The sequence below is a fragment of the Ovis canadensis genome, chromosome 1 (assembly GCF_042477335.2).
Source record: "Ovis canadensis isolate MfBH-ARS-UI-01 breed Bighorn chromosome 1, ARS-UI_OviCan_v2, whole genome shotgun sequence".
Taxonomy (NCBI): Eukaryota; Metazoa; Chordata; class Mammalia; order Artiodactyla; family Bovidae; genus Ovis; species Ovis canadensis.
Genome location: NC_091245.1, coordinates 72802284 through 72822078, shown reverse-complemented (window position 1 = coordinate 72822078; position 19795 = coordinate 72802284). Strand labels below are relative to the sequence as shown.

The following is a 19795-nucleotide window of genomic DNA, read 5'->3' as shown; positions in this document are numbered from 1 at the left end:
GTTAGAAATTTAAAAAACAAGGTAGTTTTGTGTGTTTGTGTGAAATTTCTGTTGCATTGATCTGTGTCTCTCCTTTCTCAGTACCACTCCCTTGTGGTTGCTATAGCATATAAACCTTAACTTCAGATAGAGCGATTTCTCCTACTTCATTCTTCTTTGTCAAAATTGTCTTAACTATTCTGATCCCTTCACCTTTCAATATAAACTTTAGAGTAAGTTTCTCTATATAAAACAGAGTTTTGCTGGGGTTTTGATAGGAATTGCATTATGTATATAGATCAACTGGGGGTAAATTGACGTCTTTACTATACGGAGTCTTCCAAAATGTGAACATGGCATGTCTCTTCACTTATTTAGATCTTCTTATATTTTATTCATCAATGTTTTGTCATTTTTCAGCATCTAAATTATGTGCATGTGTTTTAAATTAGTATCTTGGTATTGTGCTTTTTTAGAAAATTGCAAGTTATAAATGGAATTGTGTTTTTAATTTTGGTTTCTACATGTTTGTTGCTAACATACCAAAATACTATTGATCTTTGTTTATCTCACTTAGATTCTGTGACCTTGCTTTTCTAGATTTTCTTGGATTTTTTAGAAAAAAAATCATATTTTTTGAAAATAAGAAAGTTTTATCTCTTCTCTTCCAATCAGTATATAATTTGTTTCCTTTTCTTACTTTATTGCACTGAATAGGGCTTCTAGTATTATGTTTAATAAGAGTGATGGGAGCAGCCTTGTCTCTTCCAATTTTAGGGAAAAAGCATTCATTGTTTTACCACTGATTATGACATCAACTTTAGGTTTTTTATGGATGCTCCTTGTCAAGTTGAAGAAGTTTCCCTTTTGTATTAGTCAGGGTTCTCCAGGAAAACTGAACCAGAAACAATAGGATAGAATTTTACTCAGCTTTTTTGTACTATTTAGGTGTTCAGCTTAACACATTAGGGAGAACAATGCGCTTTACTCAGTCTGCTGATTGAAATGTTAATCGTAACCCCAAAACACCTCACTGACATTGTTGTTATTGTTGAGTCACTCAGTTGTGTCCAACTCTTTGCAGCCCCGTGGACTGCAGCATGCCAGGCTTCCCTCTCCTCTTCTATCTCCCGGAGTTTGCTCAGACTCATGTCCATTGTGTCTGTGATGCCATCCAACTATCTCATCCTCTGTCCCCTAAATAGATTTTCTGGGATTTTCTAGACAATCATATTTTTTGCAAATACAAAAGTTTTATTTTCTTAATTTATTACACTGGCTAAGACTTCTAGTATGTTTAATACTTTCCCAGCATCAGGTTCTTTTCCTATGAGTCAGCTCTTCACATCAGGTAGCCAAAATATTGGAGCTTCAGCTTCAGCATCAGTCTTTCCAATAACTACTGAAGGCTGATTTCCTTTAAGATTGACTGGTTTGATCTCCTTTGACCAAATTCTGGGCACCTCATAGCCCAGTCAAATTGACATGTAAAATTAACCATTACAACCTCTATTCCTAGTATTCTGATAATGTTTTTCTTAATTACATTAGTGAAAAATTAATGTATTAATGACAAAATGAATTTTGTCCAAACTTTTTTTGTTGATTGATACAACCATGATTTTTTGTTTAGCTGTTGATACAATACAGTGAGAGATTTTCAAATATTGAAACAGACTTGCATTTCTGGAATGAATTCTACCTGATCATGGTATATAATCATTTTGGGGTATAGATGGATTTGATTTGCTAGTAATTTGTGAGAATTTTAATGATGATATTCATGAGGGTTATTTGTCATTAGCTTTCTGTTTTAGACTTTCAGCCTTGTATTGAAATTAAGCTGACCTTATAAAATGATTGGTAGGTATTTCACCCTCTTTATTTTCTGAAAATAATTATTTAGAATCTATGCTAATGCTTCTTTAAATGTTTGGTAAAATTCTGCAGTGAAAACATCTGGTCCTGATGATTCCTTTTTCAAAAGCTTTAGCTACAGATTACATTTCTTTAATAGACATAGGATTATTCAGGTTCTCTGTCTCATATTGAGTGAGATTTTGTAGTTTGTGGTTTTTAAGGAATTGTTCCATTTAATCTAAATTTTCAAATTTATGTGCATCAGTTCAGTTCAGTTCAGTCACTCAGTCGTGTTCGACCCTTTGTGACCCCATGAATCGCAGCACGCCAGGCCTCCCCGTCCATCACCAACTCCCGGAGTTCACTCACACTCACGTCCATCGAGTCCATGATGCCATCCAGCCATCTTATCCTCTGTCGTCCCCTTCTCCTCCTGCCTCCAATCCCTCCCAGCATCGGAGTCTTTTCCAATGAGTCAACTCTTTGCATGAGGTGGCCAAAGTACTGGAGTTTCAGCTTTAGCATCATTCCTTCCAAAGAAATCCCAGGGCTGATCTCCTTCAGAATGGACTGGTTGGATCTCCTTGCAGTCCAAGGGACTCTCAAGAGTCTTCTCCAACACCACAGTTCAAAAGCATCACTTCTTCGGCGCTCAGCCTTCTTCACAGTCCAACTCTCACATCCATACATGACCACAGGAAAAACCATAGCCTTGACTAGACAGACCTTTGTTGACAAAGTAATGTCTCTGCTTTTGAATATGCTATCTAGGTTGGTCATAACTTTTCTTCCAAGGAGTAAGCGTCTTTTAATTTCATGGCTGTAGTCACCATCTACAGTGATTTTGGAGCCCCCCAAAATAAAGTCTGACGCTGTTTCCACTGTTTCCCCATCTATTTCCCATGAAGTGATGGGACCGGATGCCATAGAGCTATAATATTCCCTAATTTTTCTTTTTTACAGGTTTAGGGTCTGTGGTTATATCTTTGGTCTCATTCTTGAAATTGTGAGGTTCTGTTTTCTCTCTTTTTCTTTTTGTCAGTCTTACTAGAGACTTATCAATTTTATTGATCTTTTCTAATAGTTAGGTTTTTGTTTCATCTATTTTCTCTTCTATTTTTTCCTTTTTGTGGCTGTCTTGGGTTCACTTTGCTCTTCTTTTTCTAGTTTCTTAAGGTAGGGACTTAGATCACTGATTAGACCTTTCTTCTTTTCTAATGTAAGCATTTAGTATTTTAAATTTCTCTTTAAGCACTGCTTTAGCATCATCCTGTAGATATATTTTCATCTTGTGCTAAGTATTTTTTATGTCCTTTGATGCTTCTTCTTTGACCCATGGATTATTTAGCATGCTTTAATTTCTATTTGGAGATTTTTTTTCCCCTATTACTGATTTCTAGTTTGATTGATTTTGGTCAGGGAACACACTCTGATTTTAAATATGTTGACTTAATGTTTTATGATCTAGGATATAGTCTATCTTGGTGAATATTCCATGGGTGCTTGAAAAAAATGGGTGTTCTGCTGTGTTGAACAGGATGTTCTGTAATTGTACATTAGATCCTTTTGATGGATGATGCTGTTGAGCTCTTCTATATTTTTGCTGATTTTCCATCTACTAGGCCTACATATAACTGTGAAAGATGTGGACCATTTCTGAGTCATTCTAAAGCTATGTCTAAATGGTCTCATTGGTCTTAGCTCTTCATAATCCATTCAGTGCCCTATTCCCCCTATTGTAATGTACACTTTGATCCTGCAGTAATATGAATTTTAAGTAGACCTTATAGTTCACTGTTTTGTCTCTCAAAACCCATGTATTTCTTCACTATTGTGTTTTTTTAGTTTCTCCTAAAAGTAGGGGTCTTTGAATCATTTTTTCAGTAAGTTGGCTGATCGCATACTCTCTTGAAAACATACTTCTATGGAAAAATTTGTTTCAAGGTGAAAAAGACAACATTGAATTTGTGAGTTACTGATCATTAAACTAAAGAGGACTGCTTATGTTGAGGGAGAGAGATCTGTAAAGTTCTTGAGGATAAAGGCCATGTATTTTTCTGTTTCCCATGGTCCCTGCTTAGAAAAGTGTCTTCCACATATTTGTGGAATGACTTAAAAATAAATGAATGAATACTGGATGATGTGAGTCATCACAAAAACAAAGATCCATGGTCCCTATACTGGTATTCTTCTCAGTCTTTATTAAAGAGTCTGAAAAACCAGAAGGGTTTCCCAGGTCTGCAAGCGTTTGATTACTGGCTTCCTTCCAACCTGGCTGTTGTTAAATGAAATACTCAGAGAAAGAGCTCTGCATGTTAAAATGAAACCTAATTTAATTTTTAATCAAGTAAAAAATAAAATATCAGATTCTACATGTATAACAAATTGGAAAGAAATGGACCATTTCAGCCTAATACACTGCCTCTTTGCCTGAAGCTGAAGCTGATTTAATTCACCATGACAAATGTAGATGTATTTATTACATGTACACTCATGCTTTGTATGAAAGAAATCCATTATTTTACTTAGTCTTTTTTTTCCATGTTCTATATCCAGTTTGAGCTGTGAAATGTCTAAGTTCATAGCAGTAGCAAGTTGATGACATGGATAATGGGTTATTGTCCATAAATGGAATACTATGATTTTTTTTAATGAAGTATTTTCAGTGGTAAACCACAAACTGGGTGGTACTGGGATTACCACTTGTTTGCATAGTATATAAAAATTTTATTGACCTCTTGATTGACATGTGTTTCAGACATTAGGAAGAGTCAGTTAATTTCTTGTTGATATGCCAGAACCTTTACAGGAACTTTGTTTTTCCTCTTAATTTGTGTTGGTTTGATTCTTTGTATAATGACCTTCATCTGGTATTATGTTTTTTGGTGATCAGAACCTTTATAGCATGTTCAAAGGAAACTAAGCTAGACAAAGAAAAGGTCAGCTGGCCCAAGATGCCTATCTGTAATTAGAGTTAAGTGAGAATATGATTTTTCAAGCCAAGTCAAATAAGAAGCAATCGGCTCGCAGTCGTCTGTTGCCTCTTGTTTTCCAAGATTAATGAAATCATACTTGGAGCCATTTGTTTAAGTTTGTTCAGTTCCTGTTCCTCTGTTGACCAATCCCCTGTAGCACATTAAAATAATACCAGTGTTACTTTTTCCCAATTTCTATTTCCCCTCCATACATGTACTGTAAATTTAGCAGCTTTCATAGAGATACAGCTGGTGTTGTATATGCATTTAGCAGGTCTGATAAAGATCAGAGCCCACTGTGAGGAGTGAACATTCTCCCCCATGTCTGGTTTCTTAGGCCTGACGAACTGCTTTTCCCAGCTGCGTGTGACACTACCAGCTGTGCCACTGACACCTGGCTAGGTGACAACCTGTAGCTGCTTCCATCCACAGTTGAGGTGTTTGATTTAAATGTTATGGTTTCTGGTTCACATTTTGAGTGCCCTTAAAATCTGTGTCAAAATTATGCTGTGTATTATCAGTTAGAGATTGCTTTGAATTTTTTTTCTCCACTTTGGGGGATTCTCCAAAGCTTGAAAACAAGTTTTCTTTTCTTTTCTGAGTTGATCCTTTTTCTGCTTGGTAAACATGATGTTTTTCCTCTCTTCAGAAGCCAGTGTGGCTTTACCTACCATTTTCTCTCGTTTCACTTTGCCTACATCACTCTTTTGAGTTGTCGCTGTTTCAGATCATTACAGGCACAGATGAGATCTGGGTCTGGTGGGGCCTCTTGCTCTTGAGATGAAAGTTAGCCTCTTTTCATAAGGATAACAACGTCGCTAGAGTGAAAACCGAAACAAAAGTTGAAGGAAGAGAAATTCATTTGTGAAAGGGTTAGGGAAGCGTGATGGGAACAAAGCCGTTTTCCAAGAAAGGATTGATATGTAATCAGAGGCAGTGACCTCAGAGAGACCTGGCCTTGTGCAGAAAGGTGGTGGATGGCACCAGTAGCTAAGTGAAAACAGAGAGTGGGATCAGGAGAAAGGAAATCTTTGAAATGATCTTCAGTTTTAATAATGAGTCCTAAGAACTGCCAGTTTCAGAACCTTACAGTGCCTATTTTAAAGTTTCACGTGAATCAGTATAGCTCTGTATTTATAGTATCTGAAAATCACTGAGGTGCCATTTTTGTCTCAGATTTTTAAAAATTCCCTTTGGCCTGAACTAAAAAGAAAAAAAAGGAGCACAATCAGAACACAAATAGGTGTGAAATAGGTGAGCTTAGGAAGGGCTGCTACAGTCCAAGTCAAGTGCAGTCATTAACGATTTGGAGATGTCTGGAACTCAAGTTGGTATGGAAGTAGCTTGGGGAGTATTTTAAATTTGAATGCAGACTGTGGACTCCTTGAGGAAAGGTAAGATGTATTACTCATCTTGGCAATCCTAGCACCTCTTAAAGTGCTCTGGGGCATGTAGGAGTTCAATAAATACTGAAGGAAAGAAGTTGGGTAGGAGGAATATAGGAAGGAAAGAGTCAGAGAAGCTATTAAAACTTTGTGATGACTGCTGAGAGCTTTTAAGGGGGTGGAAAAAATAGAATAGGGGAAAAAACATTGCGTAACTGCTCCTTGGCTAACCTTTGCACCCACTGAACTGATCCCTGGAATTCATCTAAGGCTTTTCTTGGTGGCATGTGTCTGAAGCATTAAATATTGTCTTTGTCAGAGCAATCAAAAGGAAATAACAAACATTTCTCATTCACCTTAAGCAGAATACAGTTGCTTTACTATACTTTTCTTTTTATTGAGATAAAATTTACATAACATAAAATGAACCATTTTAAAATGTACAGTTCAGTAGCATTTAGTACATAGACAGTATTAAGTTGCACCTTGATTAGGTTCCAAAACATTTTCATCAAGAGTTGCTTTATTTTAATGCCTGAGTATCATGAAACCACTTAGAGTGTTTTACTTAAAAAAAAAAAGATTGAAACAGTGTTTTCCAGCAGCCTCTGGAGACTAAATGCTATCTTTGTCATAGTCTGTCTTTGAAATTTCTCGTTTCCCTCCCCCCGAATCATTGGGTAAAACTTACATTTTTAGGCTGGCTTTTCCTCTTTGGTAGTTTGCTTTTCAGTGGTTTCTTTTCCTCCTGGCCTCCTGGTGTAATTCTTATGTTTTGTAGCATGAATATAGCAAAGCCTCCTGGTCATGGATTTCTTTTTCTAGTGTTAGAAAAATCAGCTGTGGAAAGCTTATCACTTCTCTACATGGAGCATGACATTTGAGATTCCACTTATACCAGGAGATGTAAGCCAAGTACCTTACCTTCCAAGGGTCCTTGCTTGCTACAGGATGAAAAGGGCAAACTCTGATTTTCTCTAAGACACATGGACAAATAATTATAAAAATATTCTTCCAAAGGACCTTATAATCAGGGATGAGGAAACTTATGACTACCCTAGATTTACTGAGAAAAATGAATAAAACCCTAAAAATTTCAAACACTGCTGTGGCTTACAGAATAAGATATTTTAGCATTATTGCTTAGAGTGGTGAAAAGGGCCCAATTAGGTTAGAGAGCTTGAGAGCTCTCTTAAAAATAGCAAGACATCACCTGCTGATAAGACCTCTAAATTATAGAAAGAACATATCGTGACTGATCATTCCTTTTAAGAAATGTGAATAGCAGATTTATAAGTTTCATATGGTTATGATGTCAAAATTTCCATATTCTGCCATAAAGAATGAAATCTGCAGAGGGATCATCTGTAAAACTGCAACGGGCAGCAAATTCCATTTGTGAGCAGAATACCGTTTTGCATTCTTGGTTTTCCTGAAGTCACACTCAAGCCATTTATGCAAATCTTTGACAAAGCAACTTTTAAAAAATGTTTATAGTTGACAGTTTGTGAAAACACGTTTGTGCTTATGGGCTAAATAATTACTTTTCTCTAAAGACAGGTGTCTCATGCTCACATCAGTTGTGTCCACATCTTAAAAGCTCCAGATGCTATATTTCAAAAGATTTGCTTACACAATACAGTATTTTGCAGATAAGTCTTGTTAGTGAAGTCAGAGCCCAGGGCTCAGGGGACTTTGTTGCTGTTTTATTATTCCCAAGCCAGCTTTCCTGTTTCAGCTTTTCAAGGAGCCATGATTCATCTCTGTGAAGTCACACAAGGAGAAGGAAAAAAAAAAAACCCTAACCGCTCAGTAGGCACAGGGAACAGAATTGGGGTGGGTGTGGGTGGAGGTGTGTATTTCCCTCCTCTCTAGGAGAACTGGGTGAGACTTGTGCATGGCAGACTTCCAGTCTTCAGGTCACAAAAGAGTTCATTTTTGTTCTATAGCTTTCATCAAGAATTTGTTCTGAATATTTGCTTTACATTTTTTTCTTCCACAGCATTGTTTTCCACATTATTGTTTTCTCTGGCTTGCACCCATTATACCTTGGTTTTGGTACAGGAGGAAATATGCCACACTGGGAATCAGGAGGCTTTGGGTTTACTCTCAGCCTTGTGAATAATTAGGCATGTGACTCGAAGCTAATCAGTTAGCCTGTCTGAGCTTAGCCTCTCTTCCCGATCAAATGGGAATAATAAGTAGACAGAGCACAGATGTCAGATCCACTTGCTTTTGAACAGGCCGCTCCCTCTGCCAGGAAGGTGATGGATTCCCTGCCACTTAAAACCGCTAACTCCTGCTCTGTTCACCTCCTGTCTGAATGACTGATGGCTCCTTGAAGCTCCTGCACCTTGCAGTATCTTAGATATGGTGGATGCCCAAAACATGTTTTTTTTAATTGTGATGACTTACTTCTGAGAACATTTCTGTGGTTCCTCATAGTTTATTTGCAGAACACCTGTCACCTATACACATGCATTCGAATGCTTGGCTGCCCCTCTACTGCCCTGCCCTATAGAGCAGCCTTCCCTCTTCTGTCTCTTTCTATACCTTGGCCGTTCTTTCTCTGTCTTCTGCTTTCTCACTCATACCTCTGACCTCCCGTTGGGATTCATGTTGAAAGCCCCGTAGTTTTGCCTTTACTTTTCTACAGCTGTCTTGATCACCTTCTACTGCAGGAATTCTTCTTCCCTTAGCTCTCTTGGGAGATAGAATTTAATTTTAATTTTCCACAGTTCTCCCAGTTTTTTGTGCCAGGTGAGTGTCCCTGGCACACTCACCTTTGTTTTAAGAGCTCTCTTCCCCTTGACTATAGGAAGCAGATAGGTACTGACAAAAATTGTAAGCATTATTAGAGTTAGACATGTAAGAGCTTATCCTTTAGTGATAGACTTTATCCAAATAAAACAGCAAAGGTCTTTCTCAATGGCTTTTCTTTGCCTACTTCAACAAGGGCCCCCCTTTTTTTTCCAATGTTTAGGACTAGGTCTTCTGCATTTCTTTTTTATCAGCTAATTCTGAAGCAAACTGATCAGCACTGGATCACCCGCGGATACAAACGTGTTTTGTCTAACTCACCTAGCTAGCTGGCATTTTTTCCCACATGGTGGTTCCAGGTGTTTCATGGTGCACAAAAACCCATATTTCTGAGTCTGTTTGAGGGATTGGAAGAGCAGGTGACTGCAGGGAGGCATCAGCCAGAGCTGCGTAGTGACTGTCCTGTCTGGGGCACATACTCTCTTACCTCTGGCCGTCTCATTTATGTAGGCTCCCTGAGCAGGGTGTGCTTGTGTTCAGCCTTCATACCTCTCTTGGCGACCAGAGTGGATGGTAGCAGCTCAGCACAGTGGTTTGTAGGCCTCATACACTCAGGGGACTAAATGCAGGCCATGCAAGTGAGAGCAGTGGGCTCAGTGTACTCAGTAGCAAGACAGACCTGCTATCCCTGAACCCTTACTCCTTAAAATCCCAGAGCTGCCACTGCTTTTGTGACAGAACTGTTTATTTATAGCCTGGTGGATTTCTGTATTACAGAGATCAATATGTGTCCTCATATTCCTCCCTCCTCTTTTAATTAGAACAGTCATAGTAAGTCATTCCCTGGTGGGGAATCTACTTGTACACTTAGACTCGTAAATGTTCACAGATGATGCAATTGTTTAATCCTACATCTTCTTTTTAAAGTTTAGATTATAAAGCCAAAAGGGGGCTTGTCTTGTATTGTCTTAGAACTAATAGCAAAGCATGGTTGACAAACCCCATTCTTCTCACTCCCACCTCCAGGCTCGACTCTAGACCACACTAGAAATGAAACATGGATTTCCTTCCTCTCTAAGGGCATCCCTGGTAGCTCAGATGGTAAGGAATCTGGCTGAAGTGCAGGAGATCTAGATTCAACCTCTGAGTTGGAAAGATACCCTGGAGAAGGGAATGGCTACCCACTCCAGTATTCTTGCCTGGAGAATCCCATGAACAGAGGAGCCTGGTGGGCTATAGTCCACAGGGTCACAAAGAGTCAGACATGACTGAGCAACTAATACTTAGGGCATCCAAGTGTATATTCTCAAATGGGCTTTGGGTAGCAGGTATACTAAGGTTCAGGATCTAGGTATGCCATTCTAGTATATGGGCAAGCTTAAGTGAGCTGTTTGATATCCATAAACTTCCTTTTCCTCTGTAGAACAGAGACCATGATACATACTTCTTAGTCTTATGTGAATATAACTAGTGTATACATGAGGAGCCTCCATGGTATATTCCTAGGTCCTCTTCACCTCTTTTTTTTTAAAATGTTAAGTTTGTTTTTTTATAAATGATTGAAAATTTTTGATGACTTACAAAACCAATTTTTAGGGAGAGAGCAATAACAGGAGAACAATAAAAACCTTATGCACATAATTTAAAAATAATGCCTTTTGTATACATTAATGTTGAGAAGAAATTTTGCAAATTACTGATTTTGGTAAAAAGCTATTAGGTAAATAAACATAATAAAATATATTTATAAAGCAGCATACTTTGTTAATTTATTTTTACACGTATAATTGAGTTTTAATTATTTATGAGTTTTCCACATGAGGTAAGTGGACTGTGATGTAACTTTTAAAGACCATGAAATATTTATTCTTATCAATTCATGTCAGTATCCTATTACTGAGATTATTCCTTCAAAAGGGAACCAGAATACCAGATGTGTTTGTTAAATATATTGTGTTTGGAGCTTAATCAATTTGGCAGGAATTCAGTATAGAATTATCATATGACTTAATGAGAAACATAATGCTATTTATTAAAATATTCCTCTTTAGTTATCTTATATTAGAGGAAAAAGATAAATAATTCATTGTATGATGCTATTATACACAATCACTTCACAAAAGTCACTTTGTTAAATTTATTTAAAAATCATATTTCAAAAAATATTTATATAATCTTATCTTTAAAACTACATCTAAAAGCATAGTGATCAATCACTAACTCATGATCTGGAACAAAATATTTGATCAGACTGATATGCATAATTCAGTGCTTCTCATCCCTTTATCGTCAGGTTAAATATTCTCTTCCAAAAATTGAAAGGCTAACAAGGAGTTAATAAATATTTTTAAACTTAGGCCAAGGAATGCCTGCATGGTGCCCAGCTTGGATGATGTGATGCGTCTGTTTTCATGTTGATTTTCATGCCACAGTGAGCCCCTTCAGGCGTGAAAACAACTGAGGATTATTTGCTTCTCATTCTTTCTTTTTCGGCCCTCTTGTGTTTTCATCACTGACTCCAGCCCTTCCAAAGCAGTCTGTCAGGGTTCTCTCTCCTGCCGGGCCACCAGCAACATCCTTCTGAATCTGCCCCTCTCTAGGAGTTCATCTGCATGGGCCTGATTCTCAGTTGCACTGTTCCTTTACTCAGTTTCTGGAAGCTTCTTCTTAGCTGCGTCTTGCACTGTCACTCCATCCAGATCTTTCCCACCCGTGAACTCCTAGGGCTTATAGGCTAGCATTTCACCATTCTCTGGTCATCTCTCTTCCATGCGTTTTCCCCTTCCCCAGATTACATTATGAGTGCTTTAAGGGCCAGAAACAAAATCTCCTGACTGTATTATTATCACCCAGGGAGCTTAGCAATGTGTGGGTGCTTATAGAGGTCTCTGATTAATAACTGGATCATGAGGAACTGGAAGACAGCATGGCAAAAATTAGCTCCTGATCCCGTCTCTTCTCAGCACACCACACTGTCTTCCTTCTCTGCCAGTTATTAATGATTTCTCCTCCCCGGCTACCTCCCTCTTTTCCTTCTTAGGTGCCACTCAATGGTAGGGAGTGACATTCAGAGGACCCTTCAGCTACCCCATGGGTCACCTTTATCCTTGAGACTCTTTCCCCCCCTGCTAGCCAGGTGTGCCCTGTACTCCTAGTTATCAGAGATCATGGGAACTTGGACCTCCCCTTTCTCTAACAGCAAACCATGACAAGTCTAAAACTATGCAGGGCTCCCTTCAAACTGAAAGTTTAGGAAAGATAACCAAACCTGAGAAACTCAGTTCTTCCTCTGCTGCCATTCCCCCAAAATACCCACTTGATTCTTAAGGAAGATGCTACTCATTTAATTAGTCTTTATTTTTTTAAGAGGACCTGAAACTGTCAATGTAAAAATTGTTTTCTGATGCCACCTCTTAGGATTGTAAAACCTGGGTTTCAGTTCAGTTCAGTCGCTTAGTCATGTCCGACTCTTTGCGACCCAGCATGCCAGGCCTCCCTGTCCATCACAAATTCCCTGAGTTCACTCAGACTCACGTCCATCGAGACGGTGATGCCGTCCAGCCATCTCATCCTCTGTCGTCCCCTTCTCCTCCTGCCCCCAATCCCTCCCAGCATCTGAGTCTTTTCCAATGAGTCAGCTCTTCTCATGAGGTGGCCAAAGTACTGGAGTTTCAGCTTTAGCATCATTCCTTCCAAAGAAATCCCAGGGCTGATCTCCTTCAGAATGGACTGGTTGGATCTCCTTGCAGTCCAAGGGACTCTCAAGCGTCTTCTCCATCACCACAGTTCAAACGCATCAATTCTTCGGCGCTCAGCCTTCTTCACAGTCCAACTCTCACCTCCATACGTGACCACTGGAAAAACCATAGCCTTGACTAGATGGACCTTTGTTGGCAAAGTAATGTCTCTGCTTTTCGATATGCTATCTAGGTTGTTCCTAACTTTTCTTCCAAGGAGTAAGCGTCTTTTAATTTCATGGCTGTAGTCACCATCTGCAGTGATTTTGGAGCCCCAAAAAATAAAGTCTGACACTGTTTCCACTATTTCCCTATCTATTTCCCATGAAGTGATGGGACCAGATGCCATGATCTTCGTTTTCTGAATGTTGAGCTTTAAGCCAACTTTTTCACTCTCCTCTTTCACTTTCCTCAAGAGGCTTTTTAGTTCCTCCTCACTTTCTGCCATAAGGGTGGTATCATCTGCATATCTGAGGTTATTGATATTTCAGAGCAAGGTTTACTGATTATAATCTGAATCTCTATCCTTTGAAGTCATTTATTCCTGAATTTGTTATTTTATAAACTTATTATTTACAAATAAAAATTATCTGTATATAAATTGATGAAAACTTGTAATTTATTTGTAAATTAATTATAAATAAGTAAATTATTTACCCTGGTGTTATTATTTTACATTAAATAACTGCTGTGAGCTGAGACCTGAGCTGGCCACCATGAAAGGTGGAGTGAGTGCGAGATGTGGGTGGCATTCATGCTCAGAAGAGTCTACAGTCTTAGAGACAGGCCCCGCCCCAAGTCCTGAGTTAGTAAGATCCTGTGGACTGGAAATTGAACTGACCTGCCTCAGGGTTTAAAACAGAAACACCAGGGTGATTATTTGGAGGTGTTTTAAATCCCAGACCCTCTTTTGGAGGTGAGAGCTGATTAATGAGCCATTATCCCATCATTCACAAACTACACAGTGAAGAATAGGCATAAGGCTTCAGGATGTCTGACAGAACAGTTCCAGAATGCAGGAGCAGCAAATGTACTTCAAAGGACCCAGAACAAATAGCCCTTTGGGTCAGTTTTTAAATCAATAACAGATCGGGCGCTACAAGAGGAAGCCTGTTTCCCAGCCAGTGAACAATGCTAAAAGCCCCAGCTCCCACAGTCTCCGGGGAGTAATTAGAACTTGTTCAGTAATCAGCCAATTTGGATTTCTGAGAATGATTCTAAATATAAAATGATAAAAGTTGAATACACTAAACTGTTGCTTCACCATTTAATTTCATAATTCAATTAGAGAATCATAAAGTTAGAAATGCTGGAGGGTTTTTTGGGGTTTTTTTTTTTGTTTTTTTAAGGAAAAGTGATTTAAAGGCAATGCTATTTTTAAAAAAGAAAAGTAACTCAAGGCTAAAAATATATGCTGAAGCATTTTATCTCATTGGGGACCTGAAAACAGTAAAATATCTAAGTTGGAGCCTAGTCTTCATTAGACCAATAAGTTAGTTTGTGAACTTTGAAATAACTGCTTGTTTTCTTTTGTCTATAAAGTCGGTACAGATTAGGTGGATTGTTTGTTTTAATTGTTGGCAAAACACTGTAAACAGCCAGGTTCTGGTTGCTGTATTTTTATTATAAAGCACAGGAAATTTCCATCAGAAACAGTAGAGTGTTAGGATAAATTGTAAATAAACAATAGCTTTTGGTCAACTTCAGATACAGCCTGTTACTTATCCTACACTGGAAAAATGAGGCAATTCTTCATTTTCTATGATTATATGTATATGTGGCAACTCTGGTATTTTTGATGAGAGGGAAAGATTCTTCTGGATTGTTTTTTTGTTGTTTAATCAATGGTACAAACCCATAAAAGAGTTGAACAACATCTTGCCAAGTTATACTTTTCCCTGTGATATCACTTTTGATCTTTGAGGTTCCTTCCAGCTTTAAGAGTCTTTAATTCACTGATTCTAATGAGATATTCTAGGGAATTCTACCAAAGCAGGGCTGCCTGGAACAGGCCCTGTTGGCCCTGGAGTATAGATGTTCTCCAGGGGAAACCCAATGTATGATGATGTAAGTGTGACTGACCTGCAGAGGACTGCCTGATTAGAGGTACCTCAGAACTTCACCTAATGCTGCCAGCGTAGCCTTGGTGACCAGCAAATGTAGCATGTGTATTTCTTAGTAACAGATATGGAGAATTCATTATTACTTAATGAGCAGCAAAGTCTTACTGGGCTGTACTATAATAACTTCATAGCTTTCTCTATTAAGACAAAACAACTGGAAAATAGTTCTGTAAGTTTAGTTCCAATTCCACTTCTCATTGAGTTGGAATCTAAACTAGAGATTGTGGATTACCATGACATTCACCAAAAGATCCAAACCATGTTTACATGGAAGTCCATGTGATGCAATAATTGAAATTCACTTTTTATCACTTTTGCTCATTAAAAGACAAGACTAAAACAATTATCAGATTTACTTTTTGAATTTCAATAACAAGGAATAATAGAATGCTAATCCTGCTTTACATGAAAGGATTGGATTGGCCAAAAAAGTTTGTTCAAGTTTTTCTGCAACATCTTATAGAAAAACCCAAACATACCCTTTGGCCAACCCAGCAATTGGAATCTTTAGGTTTCCAGGCTAATTTAGATTCCGCCCCACTCATTCTTTTCTGAGATGGCTTTATGATCATAGTGCAGCCAGAGAGGCGCACAGTATTCTAAGTATATGATAAGAACAGTTCCCCTGATGTTATTCAGTTTCTTTGTTTACATAAAGAAGAATGTGCTTGTTTATATTTCTGCTAGGTCCTGTTGGAATTTTCTCTTCCAATTTCATAGAACTTTTCACTAAGTATGGGATGATATGCTGATATCATTTTCACTTCCAGTCAGTAAGAACTTTCTTTTCTTTGCAGACCTTAGGAATGGGGAAAAGAACTAACTCATTTCTTGTGGTATTTCCTAAATCCATACTAAACAAATGAATAGTCACATGGCTGATAGAAATAACAGTATACGGTAACTTGTTTCTTTCTCTCTTTTTTTAAAGTAGGTTTTATTCTAAAGTAGATTTTATTTTAGAGCCATTTTAGATTTACAGCAAAATTTAGCAGAAGGTACAGAGAGTGCCCATGTACCCTCTGCCCCACACAGGCATCACATCCCCCATTAGCAATATCCCTCACCAGAATGGTACACTGATTATATTTGATGAACCTGCATTGATACATCAGTATCATCCAAGGCCCAGATATTTACATTATAACACATTCAATAGATTTTGAGAAATATATAATGACATGTATCAGTGGTAAACAATCTGCCTGCCAATGCAGGAAACACAAGTTCAGGATCTTCCCTGGGTCAGGAAGATCCCCTGGAGGAGGAAATGGCAACCCACTCCAATATTCTTGCCCAGAGAATTCTATGGACAGAGAGCCTGGTGGGCTACAGTTCATGAGGTCACAAAAAGTTGGAAATGACTTAGCAACTGAATAACAACAACAGTGGGTATGTACTGGTATCTTGTTTTAATTTGCATTTTTCTAATAATGTGTGATGTGGGGCATCTTTTCACATGCTTATTTGCTATTGGTGAAGTGTTGGTAAAGATCTGGCCCATTTCTTAGTCAATTTGTTCGTTTTCTCAGTTTTGAGTTTTAAAAGTTCTTTGTGTATTTTGGATAATAGCTCTTTGTCTGATATGTCTTTTGCAAATATTTTCTCCCAGTCTGTAACTCGTCTTCATTTTCTTGATAAAGTCTTTTAAATAACAGATTTTTTATTTTAACTAAGTCCAAATTATCAATTATTTCTTCTGGATTGTGCCTTTGGTATTAAATCTAAAAAGTCATCACCAAACCCATAGTCATCCATTAATAGATTTTCTGTGTTATCATCTAGGAATTTCATAGGTTTGCATGTTATGTTTAGGTCTGTGATCTACTTTGAATTACTTTTAGTTAAGGGTATAAGATCTGTGTAAGAAAGAATCTGTGTCTTTTTTTTCTTTGGGGCATATGGACATCCAGTTGTTCTAAGACCATTTGTTAAAAAGGCTATCTCTGTTCCATTGTGTTGCCTTCACTCTATATAGTCAACTGTCAGTTGGCTATAGTTATATGGTTCTATTTCTGGCTTTCTGTTATGCTCTTTTGTTATACTTGTCTGTTCTTTCACCAATATCTCACTGTCTTGATATTGTAATTCTACAGTAAAACAAAGTCAGTACTTACTTACTGAAGTCAGGTAGTGTCAGTCGTCCAACTTTGTTCTTCAATATTATGTTGTCTGTTCTATGTCTTTTGCCTCTCCATATAAATATTAAAGGTGGCACTAGATCAGAGACATGGGTTCGGTCCCTGGGTTGGGAAGATCCCCTGGAGGAGGGCATGGTAACCCACTCCAGTATTCTTGTCTTAAGAATCCCATGGACAGAAGAGCCTGGCGAGCTGCGGGCCTTAGGGTCACAAAGAGTCAGACATGACTGAAGCGACTTAGCACACATAAATATTAAAATCAGTTTGTTGATATCCACAAAATAACTTGCTGAGGCTTTGAGTGGGATTGTATTGAATCTATCGGTCAAATTGGGAAGAACTGAAATCTTGGTAGTATGGAGTCTTCCTATCCATGAACATGGAATATATATTTCATTCTGCCTTGATTTTGTTTTTCAGATCTGTAGTTTTCCTCTTATAGAGCTTATACATATTTTATTAGATTTATATCTAAGTGTTTCATGGTTTGGGGTGCTAATATAAATGGTTATATGTTTTTAATTGAAAATTTCAATTGTTCAATAGAAAAGTGATTGACTTTTGTATATTAACCTTATGTCCTATAACCTTGCTATAATCACTTACTACTTCCAGGAATGTTTTGTTCATTTCTTTCAGATCATGCCATCTACAAACAAAGACAGTTTTATTTCTTCCTTCCCAATTAGTACACCTTTTATTTCCTTTTCTCATCTCACTTACGTTAGCTAGGATGTATAGCATAACATTGAAAAGGAGTGATGAAAGTGGACGTCCCTCCCTTGTTCCTGATATTAGTGGGAAAACTCCTGGCTTCTCACCAATAACTATGATGTTAGCTATAGGCTTTTCATAAATTTTTTTTTATCAAATTGAGGAAATTTCCCTCTATCCCTAGTTTATAAGAGTTTTTTCTAAATCATGAATTGATTTGGATTTTATCAAATACTTTTTTCTCCAATAACTAATATGATAATATGATTTTTCTTCTCTATCCTGTTGCTGTGATAGATTACATGAATTGATTTTCAAATGTTGAACCTGGCTTGCATACATGGAATAAATCCCACTTGATTGTAGTGTATAATTATTTTCAAACATTCTTGGATTTGATTTGCCAGTATTTTGTTGAGAATTTTTGCATCTATGTTTGTGAAAGATATTGGCTTATGAAAGTGAAAGTTGCTCAGTCTTGTCCAGCTCTTTGTGACACCATGGACTATACAGTCCATGGAATTCTCCAGGCCAGAATACTGGAGTGGCTACCCTTTCCCTTCTCCAGGGGACCTTCCCAGCCCAGGGATCAAACCCAGGTCTTCCACATCACAGGCGGATTCTTTACCAGCTGAGCCACAAGAGAAGCCCAAGAATACTAGAGTGGGTACCCTATCCCTTCTCCAGCAGATCTTCCTGACCCAGGAATCGAACCAGGGTCTCCTGCATTGCAGGAGGATTCTTTACCAACTGAGCTATAATTCATCTCTAGTTTTCTTCTCATGTCTTTGTCAGTTTTTGGAATTAGGGTAATTCTGGACTCATGGAATGAGTTAGGAAGTATTCCCTCCAGTAATATCCTCTGAAAAAGATAGTGTAGAGAATTGGTATAATTTCTTTAAAATATGGACTGCTTTTTATTTTGCAGTCATTTTAGGCTTACACAAAAGTTGCAAAAATAGTAGAGAATTCATGTGTATCATTCATCCAGCTTTCACTGGTTTTAATATCTTTTAAAACTGTGCTACAGTTACCTAAACCAAAATATTAACACTGGTATAGTAACCATTAACAATTAAATTACAGCCTTCATTTGGATGTTGTCAGTTTTTCCGTCACTGTACTTTTTCTGTTCAAGATCCAATCTGAGATTCCTATCCTAGTTATTTACCAGGCCTCAGTAGTTTCTTCTAATCTGTGACATTTCTCCAGTCTTTCCTTCTCTTTTATAACATTTACGCTTTAGAAGCAAACTGGTCAATTATTTTGCATACAGAGTTTACGGTTGTATGATACATAGTGGGATTCACTGTGTCTTTATTTTTAAATGAAAGTCTGAGTTTTCTAAAGGTTTTATTTCATGTTTGTGAAAATCCTGGTGTTTACATTTTGTTGTTAGTTTAGTTGCTAAGTCATATCCAACTCTTTTGTAACCCCATGAACTGTAGCCTACCCAACTCCTCTGTTCATGGAATTTTCTAGGAAATACTGGAGAGTGGGTTGCCATTTCCTGCTCCAGGGGATCTTCCTGACCCAGGGATTGAACATTTGTCTACTGCATTGGCAAGCAGATTCTTTACCAATGAGCCACCAGAGAAGCCCCGTTTACATTTTGCTGTTGTTCAGTTGCTCAGTTGTGTCTGACTCTTTGTGACCCCATGAACTGCAGCACGCCAGCCTTCCCTGTCCTTCCACCATCTCCCAGAGCTTGCTGAAACTCATGTCCATTGGATCGGTGATGCCATCCAACCATCTCATCCTCTGTTGTCCCCTTCTCCTCCTGCCTTCAGTCTTTCCCAGCATCAGAGTCTTTTCCAATGAGTCGGGTCTTCACATCAGGTGGCCAAAGTATTGGAGTGTCAGCTTCAGCATCAGTCCTTTCAATGAATATTCAGGACTGATATCCTTTAGGTTGACTGGTTTGATCTTGCAGTGCAAGGGACTCTCAACAATCTTCTCCAACACCACAGTTCAAAAGCATCAGTTCTTCAGTGCTCAGCCTTCTTTACGGTCCAACTCTCACATCCATTCATGACTACTGGAAAAACCTTTCCAGTAATCCTACTAGATGGACCTTTACCAGGTTGCAGTTATTTGTCATATCTTACCTTCTTGGGGATC

At 38.1% G+C, this 19795-nt stretch overlaps 1 protein-coding gene across 6 annotated transcripts in view; it reads left to right on the top strand.

The window, feature by feature from the left end:
• ALG14 (ALG14 UDP-N-acetylglucosaminyltransferase subunit) overlaps positions 1-19795 on the top strand; it is a 128796-nt gene that overhangs the window by 48419 nt on the left and 60582 nt on the right. The gene's annotated exons all lie outside the window — the stretch shown is intronic.